The sequence below is a fragment of the Salvelinus namaycush genome, chromosome 7 (assembly GCF_016432855.1).
Source record: "Salvelinus namaycush isolate Seneca chromosome 7, SaNama_1.0, whole genome shotgun sequence".
NCBI lineage: Eukaryota > Metazoa > Chordata > Actinopteri > Salmoniformes > Salmonidae > Salvelinus > Salvelinus namaycush.
The window spans coordinates 37,471,287-37,485,616 of NC_052313.1; the positions used below are offsets into that span (position 1 = coordinate 37,471,287).

At 42.4% G+C, this 14,330-nt stretch overlaps 1 long non-coding RNA gene across 5 annotated transcripts; it reads right to left on the reverse strand.

The window, feature by feature from the left end:
• Positions 1 to 4,554: 4,554 nt before the first annotated feature.
• On the reverse strand, positions 4,555 to 10,669 carry LOC120051210. Of its 5 annotated transcripts, none has more exons than XR_005477238.1 (5): positions 10,344 to 10,669; positions 7,511 to 9,635; positions 5,952 to 6,124; positions 5,115 to 5,246; positions 4,555 to 5,009 (listed from the first exon to the last, which is right to left on the reverse strand). It is a non-coding gene; the product is annotated as an uncharacterized LOC120051210 (long non-coding RNA). The 5 variants fall into 5 exon arrangements; XR_005477240.1 differs by lacking the exon at positions 10,344 to 10,669 and adding an exon at positions 9,751 to 10,335; XR_005477239.1 differs by lacking the exon at positions 10,344 to 10,669 and having other exon boundaries at positions 7,511 to 7,602; positions 8,222 to 10,335.
• Between the last annotated feature and the right edge of the window lie 3,661 nt (positions 10,670 to 14,330).

Sequence of the window (14,330 nt, forward strand, 5' to 3'; positions counted from 1 at the left end):
GGCTGTGTCCCAAATGACACTCTATTCCCTACAGATGTAGGATCTTAATTTGAGCTAGTTTGCAATAGCAGGAAAATAATCCTGCAGTAACAGGAAATGTGAATTACAATTCATGGATAATTTTTTGTTAGGGCAATAAAGTCTGACATTTTAAAGTGGAAATGTCAACATTTAAAAGCCTTTTTAAACCTTGAACACACTGCAAGTTTGCAATTCCTGCTGTATAGGAAAATTCTCCAGAACAAAAGAGTGATCAAATTAAGATCCTACATCTGTATATAGTGCACTACTTACGACCAGAGCCATATTGATTCTGGTCAAAAGTAGTGCACTTCATAGGGAATAGCATGCCATTTGGGATGTAGTCCCTATTTGATTTCTGTAATCTGCGCTGATTTGAAAAGTCTTTATCCAGATGTCTTCTCAGATCAGTGTAGATTAAGAAAAGGAGAGGAAATTACTCTACATTGTTGAGATGTACGGTAGAGTGTAGAGTAGTTTCCTCCATTTCTTAATCTACATCATGTACCCCATGTCTGTTCAGCTCTCCACTTAGGGGAGAACAATATCATCCATCCTTCTCATTATATATCACTCATCCTCTCCTACTCTAGAAGTTTGCTCTTCACGGATTAATCCCGGTTTCAACTGTACCGGCGTGGTATGGGCAAGCGGTTTGCTGATGTCAACGTTGTGAACAGAGTGCCCCATGGTGGCTGTGGGGTTATGGTATGGGCAGGCATAAGCTACGAGCAACAAATACAATTTCATTTTATCGTTGGCAATTTGAATGCACAGAGATATCTTGATGAGATCCTGAGGCCCAATGTCGTGCTATTCATCCGCCGCCATCACCTCATGTTTCAGCATGATAATGCATGGCCCCATGTCGCAAGGATCTGTACACAATTCCTGGAAGCTGTACACAATGTCCTAGTTCTTCCATGGCTTGCATACTCACCAAACATGTCACCCATTTTAGCATGTTTGGTATGCTCTGGATCAACGTGTACGACAGCATGTTCCAGTTCCCGCCAGTAACTTCGCACAGCCATTGAAGAGGAGTGGGTCTACATTCCACAGGCCACAATCAACAGCCTGATCAACTCTATGCAAAGGAGATGTGTTGCGCTGCATGAAACAAATGGTGGTATACACTAAGTGTACAAAACATTAAGGTCACCTGCTCTTTCCATGACATAGACTGACCAGGTGAATCCAGGTGAAAGCCATGATCCCTTATTACTTGTTAAATCAACATCAGTGTAGATGAAGGGGAGGAGAGAGGTAAAATAAGGATTTTTAAGCCTTGAGACAATTGAGACATGTATTTTGTATGTGTGCCATTCAGAGGTTGAATGGGCAAGCCAAAATATTTAAATGCTCAACAGTTTCCTGTGTGTATCAAGAATGGTCCACCACCCAAAGGACATCCAGCCAACTTGACACAACTGTGGTAAGCATTGACATGCTTTCGACACCTTGTAGAGTCCATGCCCAATGACTCAATATTAGGATCTTTTTTATATCATACAAATCTGTTATTCAATGGATTTGTATGGGCTAATAGCAGTAAGGCCAAATTCAGTGTTTCATCAAATAATCTTGTAAAATATATTTTCTATACCTAAAGGGGTCCTAGAATTCAAAATCGAACTTTTAGCACTACTAAAGGCTCAAATATTACGGACTCTGACAATCAGATATTGCGGACTTGGGACTTGACTGTTAAGTGACTTGACTACATCACTGCATGACCAAACCATGAACTGTGGTTTTGAATGTGGAGACCAAACTTGACACTTGGCTAATGATTGCCCTTCTGCAGCCCAGGGTTTCCCTGATGGACCAAACACATGGAGAAGTCAAGTGCCAGTGAGTTCAGCAGTAAAGCTGCAGTAGCTGATTTACACCACACACACCACTGATTTACACAGTCTATCTGTCTCTGTCTGTCTTTCTGTTTGTCACCACATTGCTTATGGTGGCTAAGGTTAGCTGAAGTTTGTAGTGGCTGTTTAAAAAACGGAATCCTGGATTACATTTATTCTTGGCCAATAGACTACTATCAGGTTGAAGAACCATCTAACATCAAGTTGTAAAATAGTGAACTATCCTTTAATGACTTACATAACATTATGATATAACTCAAAGTGTTCCTATGCCCTCATCATTTAAATACAAGGCATTGCTCTATGATTTGCATGTGAGCATAGCAGATACTAGATAGGCTAGTTGCTACACACACCTAGTGTAAAGGGTATGGAACTAGATATATGCTCGCTTCCTGGTTGGGTTCTATGAATGGCTTGCTATGTTTGTTTACAGATTAACAGACTCTAAAGGTCTTTACCAAATAATTGGGTTGAGAAGCATGCCAAATGTTTCAGATTGGGACTACCGCGGATGAGCTCTCGTTAAAAGCTGAAGGTATGATCATGGGAAAGTGGCTCAAAGAAAAAAAAAATACTCCTGTAAAATGGGGACTGTGTGCCCATTTGCAAGCAGAGCTTCAGTTCCCCAAATGTTTATTTAATTCCCAGAGACTAGAAGCTTCCCCATTGAGTTAAACTGATTATGCTAAACTAAGGTTTCCAGGTCGGCTTGTTTTTTAAATTTATTACACTGCAGTCACAGGTCACACTTGATTGGCCAGGTCTATAATAGATGTAAGAACTGAATAGATTTAACATTCATTCATTTGGAGATAGTTGCATTTCAGGTCTAGAGTGGCTAGACCATGTCTGCTAACTAACTCACTGTGACGGATATCTTAACTGATGCATATTGGATAGGCACATTGAAATAAAGTCTTCTAAAACAATACATTTTCTGAGGGGAATATATGCCTTCAATGGCATTGAAACTGAAAATGGAAAACCTGCACTCATGGAAGTCAAACAAACAGTGGCATTGCCCAGTGCGTTGCCCCATCATGCTTATGTGATGAGTAAACTTGCCTGAGACTAGTATTAACTCCACAAACTAATGCCCAGGCTTTAGCTTGCATTAGTTTAGCGGCCTAACACTGTCTTCTGGTGCACAGACAACCTGGGTTCAAAACCCAGTTGGCATATTAGGCGCACCATGTATCAAGACCACAAAATACACAACAGCTATTTTATGTGAGACTCTACAGGATTAGATAACAATTACGAGACAATGTCCTCTGAATTTAACCTCCGGCCTCTAACAACCCAAACATCCACCTGGTCTGTTTACTCAAGGGCTGTGTCCCAAATGGCATCCTATTCCCTATGTAGTACATTTCCCTCATGAAAAAGTACTACTGAATTACTACTCATCACTACTACACAAGATCTATACAAAACCTACTGGTTTTACTACTTGATTGCTATTGAGATGTGTAATAAACCGGTAGTGATTTATGTAGTAATTTAAGTAGTAATGAGTGATACATTGGGATGCTTCACTACTGGTGAACACTATGTATTTCCAATTTATTTCCATTCTCCCTTAATGACTACTGTGTAACTACTGAGCTTTTGGGTATATCCTAAAAACCTACAGGGCTATGAAAGAGAGGACTACAAAGGATGGAAGATTATTGCTAGCTAACTACTACTACTTCCTGTTTTGACTTCTTCTGTAGTCGCGAAAAGCCGGTAGTCTGGCTCTAGTGTGGTACCAAGTATTAAAAATCTCTACCTGATTACTACTGGAAACACTACTGTTTTCCTACTGAACACTACAAAAAACTCTACTTGTGTATCTTGAGTAGTGCATAAACTACACTTTCACTACATAGTCACTACTGCTCAAATAGGTTCCGTGTAGTAATTCACTAGTATTTTTCATGAGTGGGGTCTATAGGGCTCTGTTCAAAAGTAGTGCACTAGGGAATATGGTGCCATTTGGGCCACAGATATGGTATTTTTACTCCTTGTACTTAAATGTTATACCTTTGTTTTTGTACCAGAGCCCCCTTCTTGGCTAGGTCTCTCTAGTTTCCGGTTTTAAATTAAGTCCCAGGATTATGCAATATGGGATACCTTCACAGTACATTAGATCATACTAATGTTATCATTAACTGGTGCAGGCTGTATCACAACCGGCCGTGATTGGGAGTCCCATAGGGCGGCGCACAACTGGCACAGCGTCGTCCGGGTTTGGCAGTCATTGTAAATAAGAATTTGTTCTTAACTGACTTGCCTAGTTAAATAAAGGTTAAATACAACAAAAAGCATAAAGGCTTTTTTTGAAGCAGAAGTGCTGGCTACCCACAAGGGGCCAGTCGTGTATAGCTGTAACGGACATTTTGGTGACCATATTTTACCTTTTCTGCTGCTTTTGAGACATGGTTCGATCCCTCCTTGGGAAGGATTAAGTAAATAAAACACTAAACAATCACAATACAGTAACTACTGGACACTCTATTATTCTAATATGTAATCATTACAGAATATTAATGATTAACCTTTAAACTACACTCTTCCTCCCAATCTCCAGATGACAAAACCTGCACAGTCCAAGGGTTGCAGGTCTGCCGACTTCCTTCTGGCCACACATTGTATTCTGAGAAATAGACATTGCTTTAACTGTGAATGTACTTTATTGCAGATATTTTCATCAAATAAAATTCACCATACATAAAATAAACAAGTTATTACAACTGATTTACATTGAGTCTAATGTCTGTGTGAGAGGAATGCATGTTTTACAACTCAGAAAAAAGCACTCAGAATTTCCTCAAACTGTACACATTAAGCCATAGTCTTTTACAATATTATCAATCACACTTTGATTTGATAGATAGTTTGAGTAATTATGTAGATATTGAGGATGGATATGAAGGAGTAGATCTCCAATCCTAAAATAAAATGGAGCAAACATTAAACAAGTAATTACAACTTATTTACATTGTGGATAATGTGTGTGCGTGTGTGCGTGCATGTTTTATTTTTCCTTGTCAGCCACCCATCTCTGATAGGACCCATGTATGCACTTCTGGGTGAGGCTGTCAGGCAGTGGTGGAGTGCATGGCAGAACTGAAAGAGAGATGCACAAAGTGACAGTAAGTATACAGCCCAACAACATGTCTGTGTGTACATCTGTTGGTGTGGGTGAGCATATGCAATATAATTCTGAATTACCTGTTTCCATCTGGGAATACCCAAAAGTTTCTCCTTTCACGGCCAGTGTAGTAGGCATTGGTGCAGCCGGTAAATTAACTACCACAGCAGAAGACTGCTGTGACTGCAGCTGAACTGCTGGGCGTGGCAGATCTAAAATAGAGAGGCACAATTTTCTTAACTGACAATAATCATACAACTAAATAGACTGAACGAGTGTAAGGCCTAGATTCAATCAGATCAAGCGTTAACGGGCGATAGCCGACACCCGCATAGCTGATGTTTTGGTGGTGTCTGAGGGGTAACTGCGTTGGATCTGTCAACTTGGTAAGAAGCAGCTCTTGATCATTGTCACAAACCCACACCCGTCCTACTCGCGTTACAAGTTCAGAACGAGAAAGTGTAGCAATAGAAATAATGACGCTCAAATTCAAACTAAATAATGAGGATTTCTATCAGCCTAATTGGGGTGTAGATTACATCTTAAATTCCACTGTTCTAACTTGTAAATAGGGCTGCATGAGATTTCTGTTAATGCGACTCCGTGCAGCCAATGGCAATGTCCGCTTAAGGTATAATGCCAGGAGCCGCTTGTTAATTTGCCAGCTCTAATACAGTTCCACCTCAGACACCGCCAAAACAACCGCTATGTGGATTATCGGCTAAAGCGGATGTGATTGAATAGAGCCCCGAGTGTGCATGTGTGTATACATTTATGTGATAATTATCTGTATCGCCTGTTGTGGCCGGTGTAGCAGATGTAGGAGCAGACGACAGAGAGGAACAATTTTCTTAAGTTAAAATAATTATACAACAAAACCTAGTGAGTGAGTGTGTATACGTGTGTTTGATAATTACCTGGACCACATCACACTGCTTCAGGTCTACAAGCCTCTGGAAGTTCCAGCGTGCCACTCCAGGCCTGGAACAGCTTGGTGGAAAGCCTCTGGAAGTTCCAGCGTGCCACTCCAGGCCTGGAACAGCTTGGTGGAAAGACGGTTACCTGTCACCCACCGAGCAGGTTGGCAGATCTGAAAAATAGGCACAATATAATTTTAATGACAAAGCCTTGACTACACACTAACCTAAACAGAACAGACTATGGTAGGCACACAGTAGTACATAGAGCCATGACTACATGGAACTCTATTCCACATCAAGTAACTCACGCAAGCAGTAAAATTAGACTTAAAAAACAGATAAAAATACAACATATGGAACAGCGGGGACTGTGAAGAGACACATGCATACACGCGATAACATACGCACTGTACACACACGTACACAAGGAGTTTGTGTTGTATATATATGGTAGTAGAGTAGTGGCCTGAGGGCACACACTTAATGTGTTGTGAATGTATTGTAATGTTTTTAAAATTGTATAACTGCCTTAATTTTGCTGGACCCGAAGAACAGTAACTGCTGTCTTGGCAGCAGCTAATGGGGATCCATAATAAATACAATACAACAAATGAATTACGTTCGTGTGTGTGTGTCTGGCAACCCACGCAGCAGACTTCTTTTTTCCAACTGCTCATTGTACTTACCCTTGCAATCTGATATGTGTGTGTGTTCTGTGTTATTATGACTTAGAAGTGTCAACCTGACCACATCCTTGTAGTAGGACATTCAGTGATTAGCGTTGGGAAAAAATTACTATCAACAGCGTACAATAAAAAGGATATCAAATAGTCAGATCTGGATTGACAAGTACGGTAAATCAAGTGACGTTACAAATCTCCATGGCTTAGTCTACACTCAAGATAAAATAAGGATGCAGGACATGAGCTCTAGGACCATGCCTCAGGACAACCTGGCCTGACGACTACTGGCTTTCCCCGTCTCCAGTCCACCTGGCCGTGCTGCTGATCCAGTCTCTAAAGTTTCTGTCTGCAGCTATGGAACCCTGAACTGCTCAAGGCTCACCGGAGGTACTACCTTGTCCTAGACCCGCTGTTTGATCCTGCCTCTCTCTACCGGACCTACTGTCTCAACCTCTAAATGCTCAGCTATGAAGAGCCAACTGGCATTTACACCTGAGGTGCTGAACTATTGCACCCTCTATTATTTGACACTGCTGGTCATCTATGAACGCTGAAACAGCTTGAAGAATAATCTGGCCTAAATGGCTGTACTCTTTTATAATCTCCACAAGCACAGACGGAAGAGGACTGGCAACCCCTCAGAGCCTGGTTCCTCTCTAGGTTTCTTCCTAGGTTCCTGCCTTTCTAGGGAGTTTTTCATTGCCACTGTGCTTCTAGGTCTGCGTTGCTTGCTCTTTGGGGTTTTAACCTGGTTATCTGCTTAAGCACTTTGTGACAACTGCTGATGTAAACGGGGCTTTATAAAATACTTTTGATAGATTGCTTGTATATGCTTCTTTTCATGTCAGTAAATATGACATTGAGTTGTCTTACATTTCTTCAATAGGAAGTTGTACCTTAAGCCAACACTTTTTCCTGGTCTTTCCTGCTGGGAACAGTTGGCTTCAGGTTTGGGAATGGAGGGCCTAGAGAATTGGAATATTAACAATAATTAGTGTCCACATTTAAGAATGAATAAAATTCTATATGGGTTAGCTGTGTACCTCATCTGATTGAGAATTGATGATATACTGTATGTCTATTTTCTTCTGAAAATCTGCCACCAAACCACACAATTCTATCTAGCGAGAGTGTACACAACCATTAGCTTATTTTACCATGTCAAAAATAACATAATTTTGTCAAGGGACCCAACGAATAACAAATAACAAAACAGTAGGAAGGCTATTGTTGCTGTATACTGTACCCTAACCCATCACCAACTACTAGCTGGCCACAAGGTTATAATTTAGGAATGTTGTACTGTAGCCTACTGCACCCCATATCAACCAATTTACCAACTAGTAGTGACTATATAGGCGATATTGTTGTCATTCAGTAATGCTATAACGTTACTGTCGCCTACTGTACATCACATTATTATCCACCTAGCTAGCTAGTGATAGTTTAGCTAGCTAGCTCCAAAGAAACAACCAATGAATGACAACAGGCTTTGTCACAAAACATCTATCTATCTAGCTTGTATGATTACATGTAAAACAATTCCACAGATGATTACAAAGTTTGAAAGCAAAGTTGACTTACCAGTATGCTGCTCTCTTTCCTGAACTAGAGTAAGGCATCCAGATATGAGGTTAGCCAGCGCTGCTAGCATTAGCTAGCTAACAGCGACAGCATGTTAGCTATGAAAATACCTATCGAGCAACAATGTCGAGTGCAAAAACGAAAGAAACTATGTTAAGCCATGCTGACTTCGTAAGATAAGTCAAATCGAAATGAAATAATTAACAGGCTGAACGTACATGTATGTGACTAACTAGCTCAGTGACCGGTGATGCACCTATTCCTGTTTACAGTGTGTGCGTCCCTTCCCCATCCCACGTCCTGCAAGGAGAAGCGCCACTGAGTCAACATGTGGCCAGAATTATATTACATCCGGGTTGATTGACAATGCATGGGAAACTGTTTAGCTAAGGCCATCCCGGGCTGCCACCCGCGTGCGGGCCTTGTCCAGCGGGTCATCGACTGTGCCACAAAAGCATGCTCAAGTGACAAAGTCGATATCTTCGCTTATAAACCAGGGTCGCAACACAACTCCCTCCTTTCAAAGAGCGCGTCCTCACACTAGACCATAGGACGCAGTCTTACAGGAATGAGGTCACTGACCAAGCACACACACTGTCATGGATGCCAGGTCTGATCCCTTCCAACACCAATGTAATGAAACAGGCAGGGAACACATCTCGAACCCTCAAAGTCCAGTGCGCTATCGACTGTGCCACAAAAGCCTGCTCAAGTGGCAGAGTCGAAAATCCATGTTCATAAACCAGGGTCGCTACAATATGTTTGAAATTTCTAACTAGTTTTCTTTGGGAAGGCAGATATAACGTTATCAAAAGCAATCACTTTTGCATTTGACAAAACATAATCCTACTCATTACTCCACGTGCTAATTACTTTCATTTGAGCCAACTTCGCCATGGGCTTTGAATAGGGCACCTGGCTCACACCTGGGAGGCAGCCCGGTTCCAAAACTAATGCAATCAACTTTCACCCGGTGCGAAACACGCCAACTCGGGGCTCCCGGGCCAGAATAATTTAATCCCGTTTCTGAATCTGGCTCTGAGTTCCTCCCCTACGAATTCTAGAATGGAAAAACATTCTAACCGTTATGATTGGTCCCAGAAATCGATGGGCTGAGCCAGAGCCAGGACACACCTGGGTAAAGCAATACCCCTTATTTTGACATTTTAAAAAATTACTTCAATGATGGCAGCTTAAGACTGATCTATGTAGCGAACATAGAGCAGCGGAAGAATTCACTTTGATTCGTCAGGCATCTTTTAAGGAGAGCATTTGATATCTTGGGTAGGTTGCGTAAGAGGTAGATGTTCTGTGACCTCATGGTTGTGATGACTGGAACAAGTACTGGGACAAGTTCCAGTGTGTGTTGTAATGTGCTCAGTTGTTCTCAGTTCCCACCACAAATCCCAGAGGCCTGAAAAGGTATAGGGGAAAAAGTTTTTGGAAAGGGAAAAAATGTCACAGTCAAAATGTGGAAATTCCACCCCTGGTCCTTGTATGTAACAGTGCCACATCCTGATCTGTTTCACCTGTCTTTGTGATTGTCTCCACCCTTCTCCAGGTGTCACCTGTTTTCCTCATTGGTCCCTGGGTACTTATTCCTGTGTTCCCTGCTTGTCTGTTGCCAGTTCGTCTTGTTTGTTAAGTCAACCAGTGTGTTGTTTCCCGGTCTCCTGCTTTTTCCCTTCGCTCTGTTTTGCTAGCCCCCCTGATTGTGACCCTTGCCTGTCTGGACTCTGAACCCGCCTGCCTGACCATTCTGCTTGCCCTGCCCTTGAGCCTGCCTGTCACTCTGTACCTCCTGGACTCTGACCTGGTTTTGATCTTTTGCCTGTCCATGAACATTCTCTTGCCTACCCCTTGGATTGTAATTAATATCAGAGACTCAAACCTACTGTGTCTGCATCTGGGTCTCGCCTTGTGCCCTTATAAACAGTGTATGTACAAACCACCATTAAACCACCTTATCACTTGACTGGCGATATATCCTTAGGGGAGTAAGGGGAAATGGGGATCCTCTCCATTATCAATAAAACAACATACATTTTTTAGCAGACACTCTTACCCAGAGTGACTTACATAGCAATTAGGGTTAAGTGCCTTGCTCAAGATTTTGTTTTACCTCGTTGGCTCCTGGATTCAAACCATTTCCTAGTATTGACATAACGCTATGCCTGTGGATGGACACCAGCACTCTCGTTGAACCGTCCAGTGTGGAGTAGTAGTCCATCTGTGCGTCCATACAGAGTGTAATTCGTCCATCTGGTCCACTCCCGTCCGGACTGTTATCCGCTGCCATAAGCCAACTGTTGATCTCTCTCTGTGTAGCCGCTGGCCAGCCAGCCGTGTGATGTAACCACGGGGTGCTGTACAATTCAAATGACAAATAGCATCATGTCCTGTGTTGATCACTTGTGAATGTTGGAGAGAAAGTGAGTGTTGAAATTCACATTGGGTAGACAACAGACTAGATACAGATGTAGGATCTTAATTTGAACTAGTTTACTACAGCAGGATAACTATCCTGCAGCAACAGGAAATGTGAATTATTATGTGGATTATAATTAATGGACATTTTTGTAGGGGTTGATACATTTTTTGTGAGGGAAAATCAAGTCAGAAATTTTAAAGTGGAAAATACAAACTTCAGAAGCATTTTTAAACCTCAAATGCACTGCATTGCAGAACAGTTATCCTGCAACAGGGTGATCAAATTAAGATCCAACATCTGTAGATGATCTGGTGGAATGACAAGGAGATCAAAAGTGATGCTGACACGTGTGCACAAACACATGCACGCACGCACCCCCCCCCCCCCCCCCCCCCCCCACACACACACACACACAGATTGTGTGGAGGTCAATCTACATTTAGTAGAAGTATGCTCTGCACTGTCTGGCTCTCACTGCCAGTAGAATAAAGCAAACACAGCAGGACTACCCACACCACTGGCGTACCTCACGCCCTCGCAATGTGGGCAGGACTATGAGCTCTGGGGGGCCCTCAACCCAATACTTTTTTTGGGGGGTTGGGGTCCAGGAGTGCTTTCCCCCAAGATAGCATATGAACACCTCATAAGCCATGTTCCTTGCTCAGACCTTGCGAGCGGGCTTTGCAAAACTGTAGTACGCCACTGACACACAAACACGCACACGCACACGCACACACACACACACACACACACACACACACACACACACACACACACACACACACACACACACACACACTGTGTAAGGTGTGTATTACATGAACTTACCCTGTCTCCGACCTGCCTGTTGTATAATGTTACGCTGCTGCAGATACAGATAGAGACAGATTAAATCAAACCTGCCGTGGCAATGTTGATGCACTATCTTTGTTTACACAACTACTGCCAGCAGCACATACCTATAGGTGTCTCATTCTGAGAACTGGGAGCCTACATCTGTGAGGCTTGGTATTTTTACCGTACTTAACACAATTTTGTACCAGGTCATATTTTAGCCCCAAAAAGGCTAAAAGAAAATATGCTCCAAAGTAGACCCCAAAATGTAATTCTTATATGCTACTATGAAAATACTGCCATGTGGTTTGATATAATTTTTGTCTTAGGAGTTTTGTGTAAAGCCTGTGACTTTGTTTTGTGTAACATGTCTGTGGCACTTGTTTTCCGCAACAGTTTTAATGAGGGATGGATCATCATCACTGTTTCTGGGATATAATTTACGCGTCTCAGGGTAGGAGTGCTGATCTAGGATTGATAAATACCTCCCCTGGTATTAGAACCATAACAGTCACAGTAGAAGCTTACTTACAGTTAAGTCAAGATCCAAACATTTTCCATATCCAGTACCTCTGTGAAGGATGAGCAGTACAAACCTGCCAGTCCCAGATGATATTACCCCCCCACATACCCCTTCAAATCCTATCCTGCATTCCCCCCTCACCCTGGAGTGAGCAGAAGCATGCCACGGCATCGGCAGCAGCAGCAGTAGCTGACATCACTTGTTTACCATCTTCTAGGTCGGCACTCACTCTACCTCGCTCTCTGACTGTGGCACATAGAGCACTGTTACGCAACCTCTGTTATGAACCTGGCTAACTCTGCAGTCCTATGCTATGACTGACTGTGGATATTAGTTTAACTCAAGCATAGGCCTATATCCCTGTCAGGCATCTGCTCCTGAGTGGTGCAGTGGTCTAAGACACTGCATCTCAGTGCAAGAGGCATCACTGCAGTACCTGGTTTGAATCCAGGCTGCATCACATCTGGCTGTGATTGGGAGTCCCATAGGGCGGCGCACAATTGGCCCAGCGTTGTCCGGGTTTGCGGGGTAGGCCGTCATTGTAAATAAAAATGTGTTCTTAACTGACTTGCCTAGTTAAATAAAGGTTAAATAAAATAAATAAATAAAAATAAATGAGCCATGTGCCACTATGATAAACCAACATTGTGTGTGTGTTCTCTGTCCTGCGACTCCATCTCTTCCTGGCTGGCTTCACCACTGTTAACTCAGGACTATGCTGCTCTCTCTCTCTCACACACACATGTAGAGGGAGAGGAGGCCCTCTAGCGGGCAAAGATGAATTAGCAAAACAGATAACCTGCTTCAGAGGTAGAAGTTGCCCCCGAAGCACAGATCTAGGATCAGATTTTTCCTACACCGAATTCTTACCTTAACCATTAGGAGTATGAAACAATATCTGACTTTCTATCAGTGTCAGGGAATGACCTACGAGTGTATCTGCATCAAATGCACACCCTATAATTATTATTATATTATAAATAAATGGAGTGAAGACCCTGCTAGTCTTTTTGTGTAATCATAGATATATTGGCCACTGGTTGAACTACATTACCAGTCAAAAGTTTGGACACACCTACTCATTCAAGGGTTTTTCTTAATTTTTTCTATTTTCTACATTGTATAATAATAATGAATACATTAAAGCCATAAAATAACACATATGGAATCATGTAGTAACCAAAAAAGTGTTAAACAAATCAAGATATATTTCATATTTGAGATTCTTCAAAGTAGCCACCCTTTGCCTTGATGACAGCTTTGCACACTCTTGGCATTCTCTCAACCAGCTTCACCTGGAATGCTTTTCCAACAGTCTTGAAGGAGTTCCCACATATGCTGAGCACTTGTTGGCTGCTTTTCCTTCACTCTGCGGTCCAACTCATCCCAAGGTCGGGTGAGGTCGGGTGATTGTGGAGGCCAGGTCATCTGATGCAGCACTCCATCACTCTCCTTCTTGGTCAAATAGCTCTTACACAGCCTGGAGGTATGTTGGGTCACTGTCCTGTTGAAAAAAACAAATGATAGTCCCACTAAGCGCAAACCAGATGGGATGGCGTATCGCTGCAGAATGCTGTGGTAGCCATGTTGGTTAAGTGTGCCTTGAATTCTAAATAAATCACCGACAGTGTCACCAGCAAAGCACCCCCACACCATCACACCTCCTCCTCCATGCTTCACCGTGGGAACCACACATGCGGAGATCATCCGTTCACCAACTCTGCGTCTCACAAAGACACTCATCAGACCAAAAGACAGATTTCCACCAGTCTAATGTTCATTGCACGTGTTTCTTGGAAAAGCACATATTTTCTTCTTATTGGTGTCCTTTAGTAGTGGTTTCTTTGCAGCAATTCAACCATGAAGGCCTGATTCACGTAGTGTCCTCTGAATAGTTGAGATGTGTCTGTAACTTGAACTCTGTGAAGCATTTATTTGGGCTGCAATTTTTGAGGCTGGTAACTCTAATGAACTTATCCTCTGCAGCAGAGGTAACTTTGCGTCTTCCTTTCCTGTGGCGGTCCTCATGAGAGCCAGTTTCATCATAGCGCTTGATGGTTTTTGCAACTGCACTTGAAGAAACTTTCAAAGTTCTTAATTCTCCTGATTGACTGACCATGTCTTAAAGTAATGATAGACTGTCATTTCTCTTTGCTTATTTGAGCTGTTCTTGCCATAATATGGGCTATCTTTTGTATACCCTCCTACCTTGCCACCACACAACTGATTGGCTCAAACACATTAAGAAGGAAAGAAATTCCACAAATTAACTTTTAACAAGGCACACCTGTTAATTGAAATGCATTTCAGGTGACTATCTC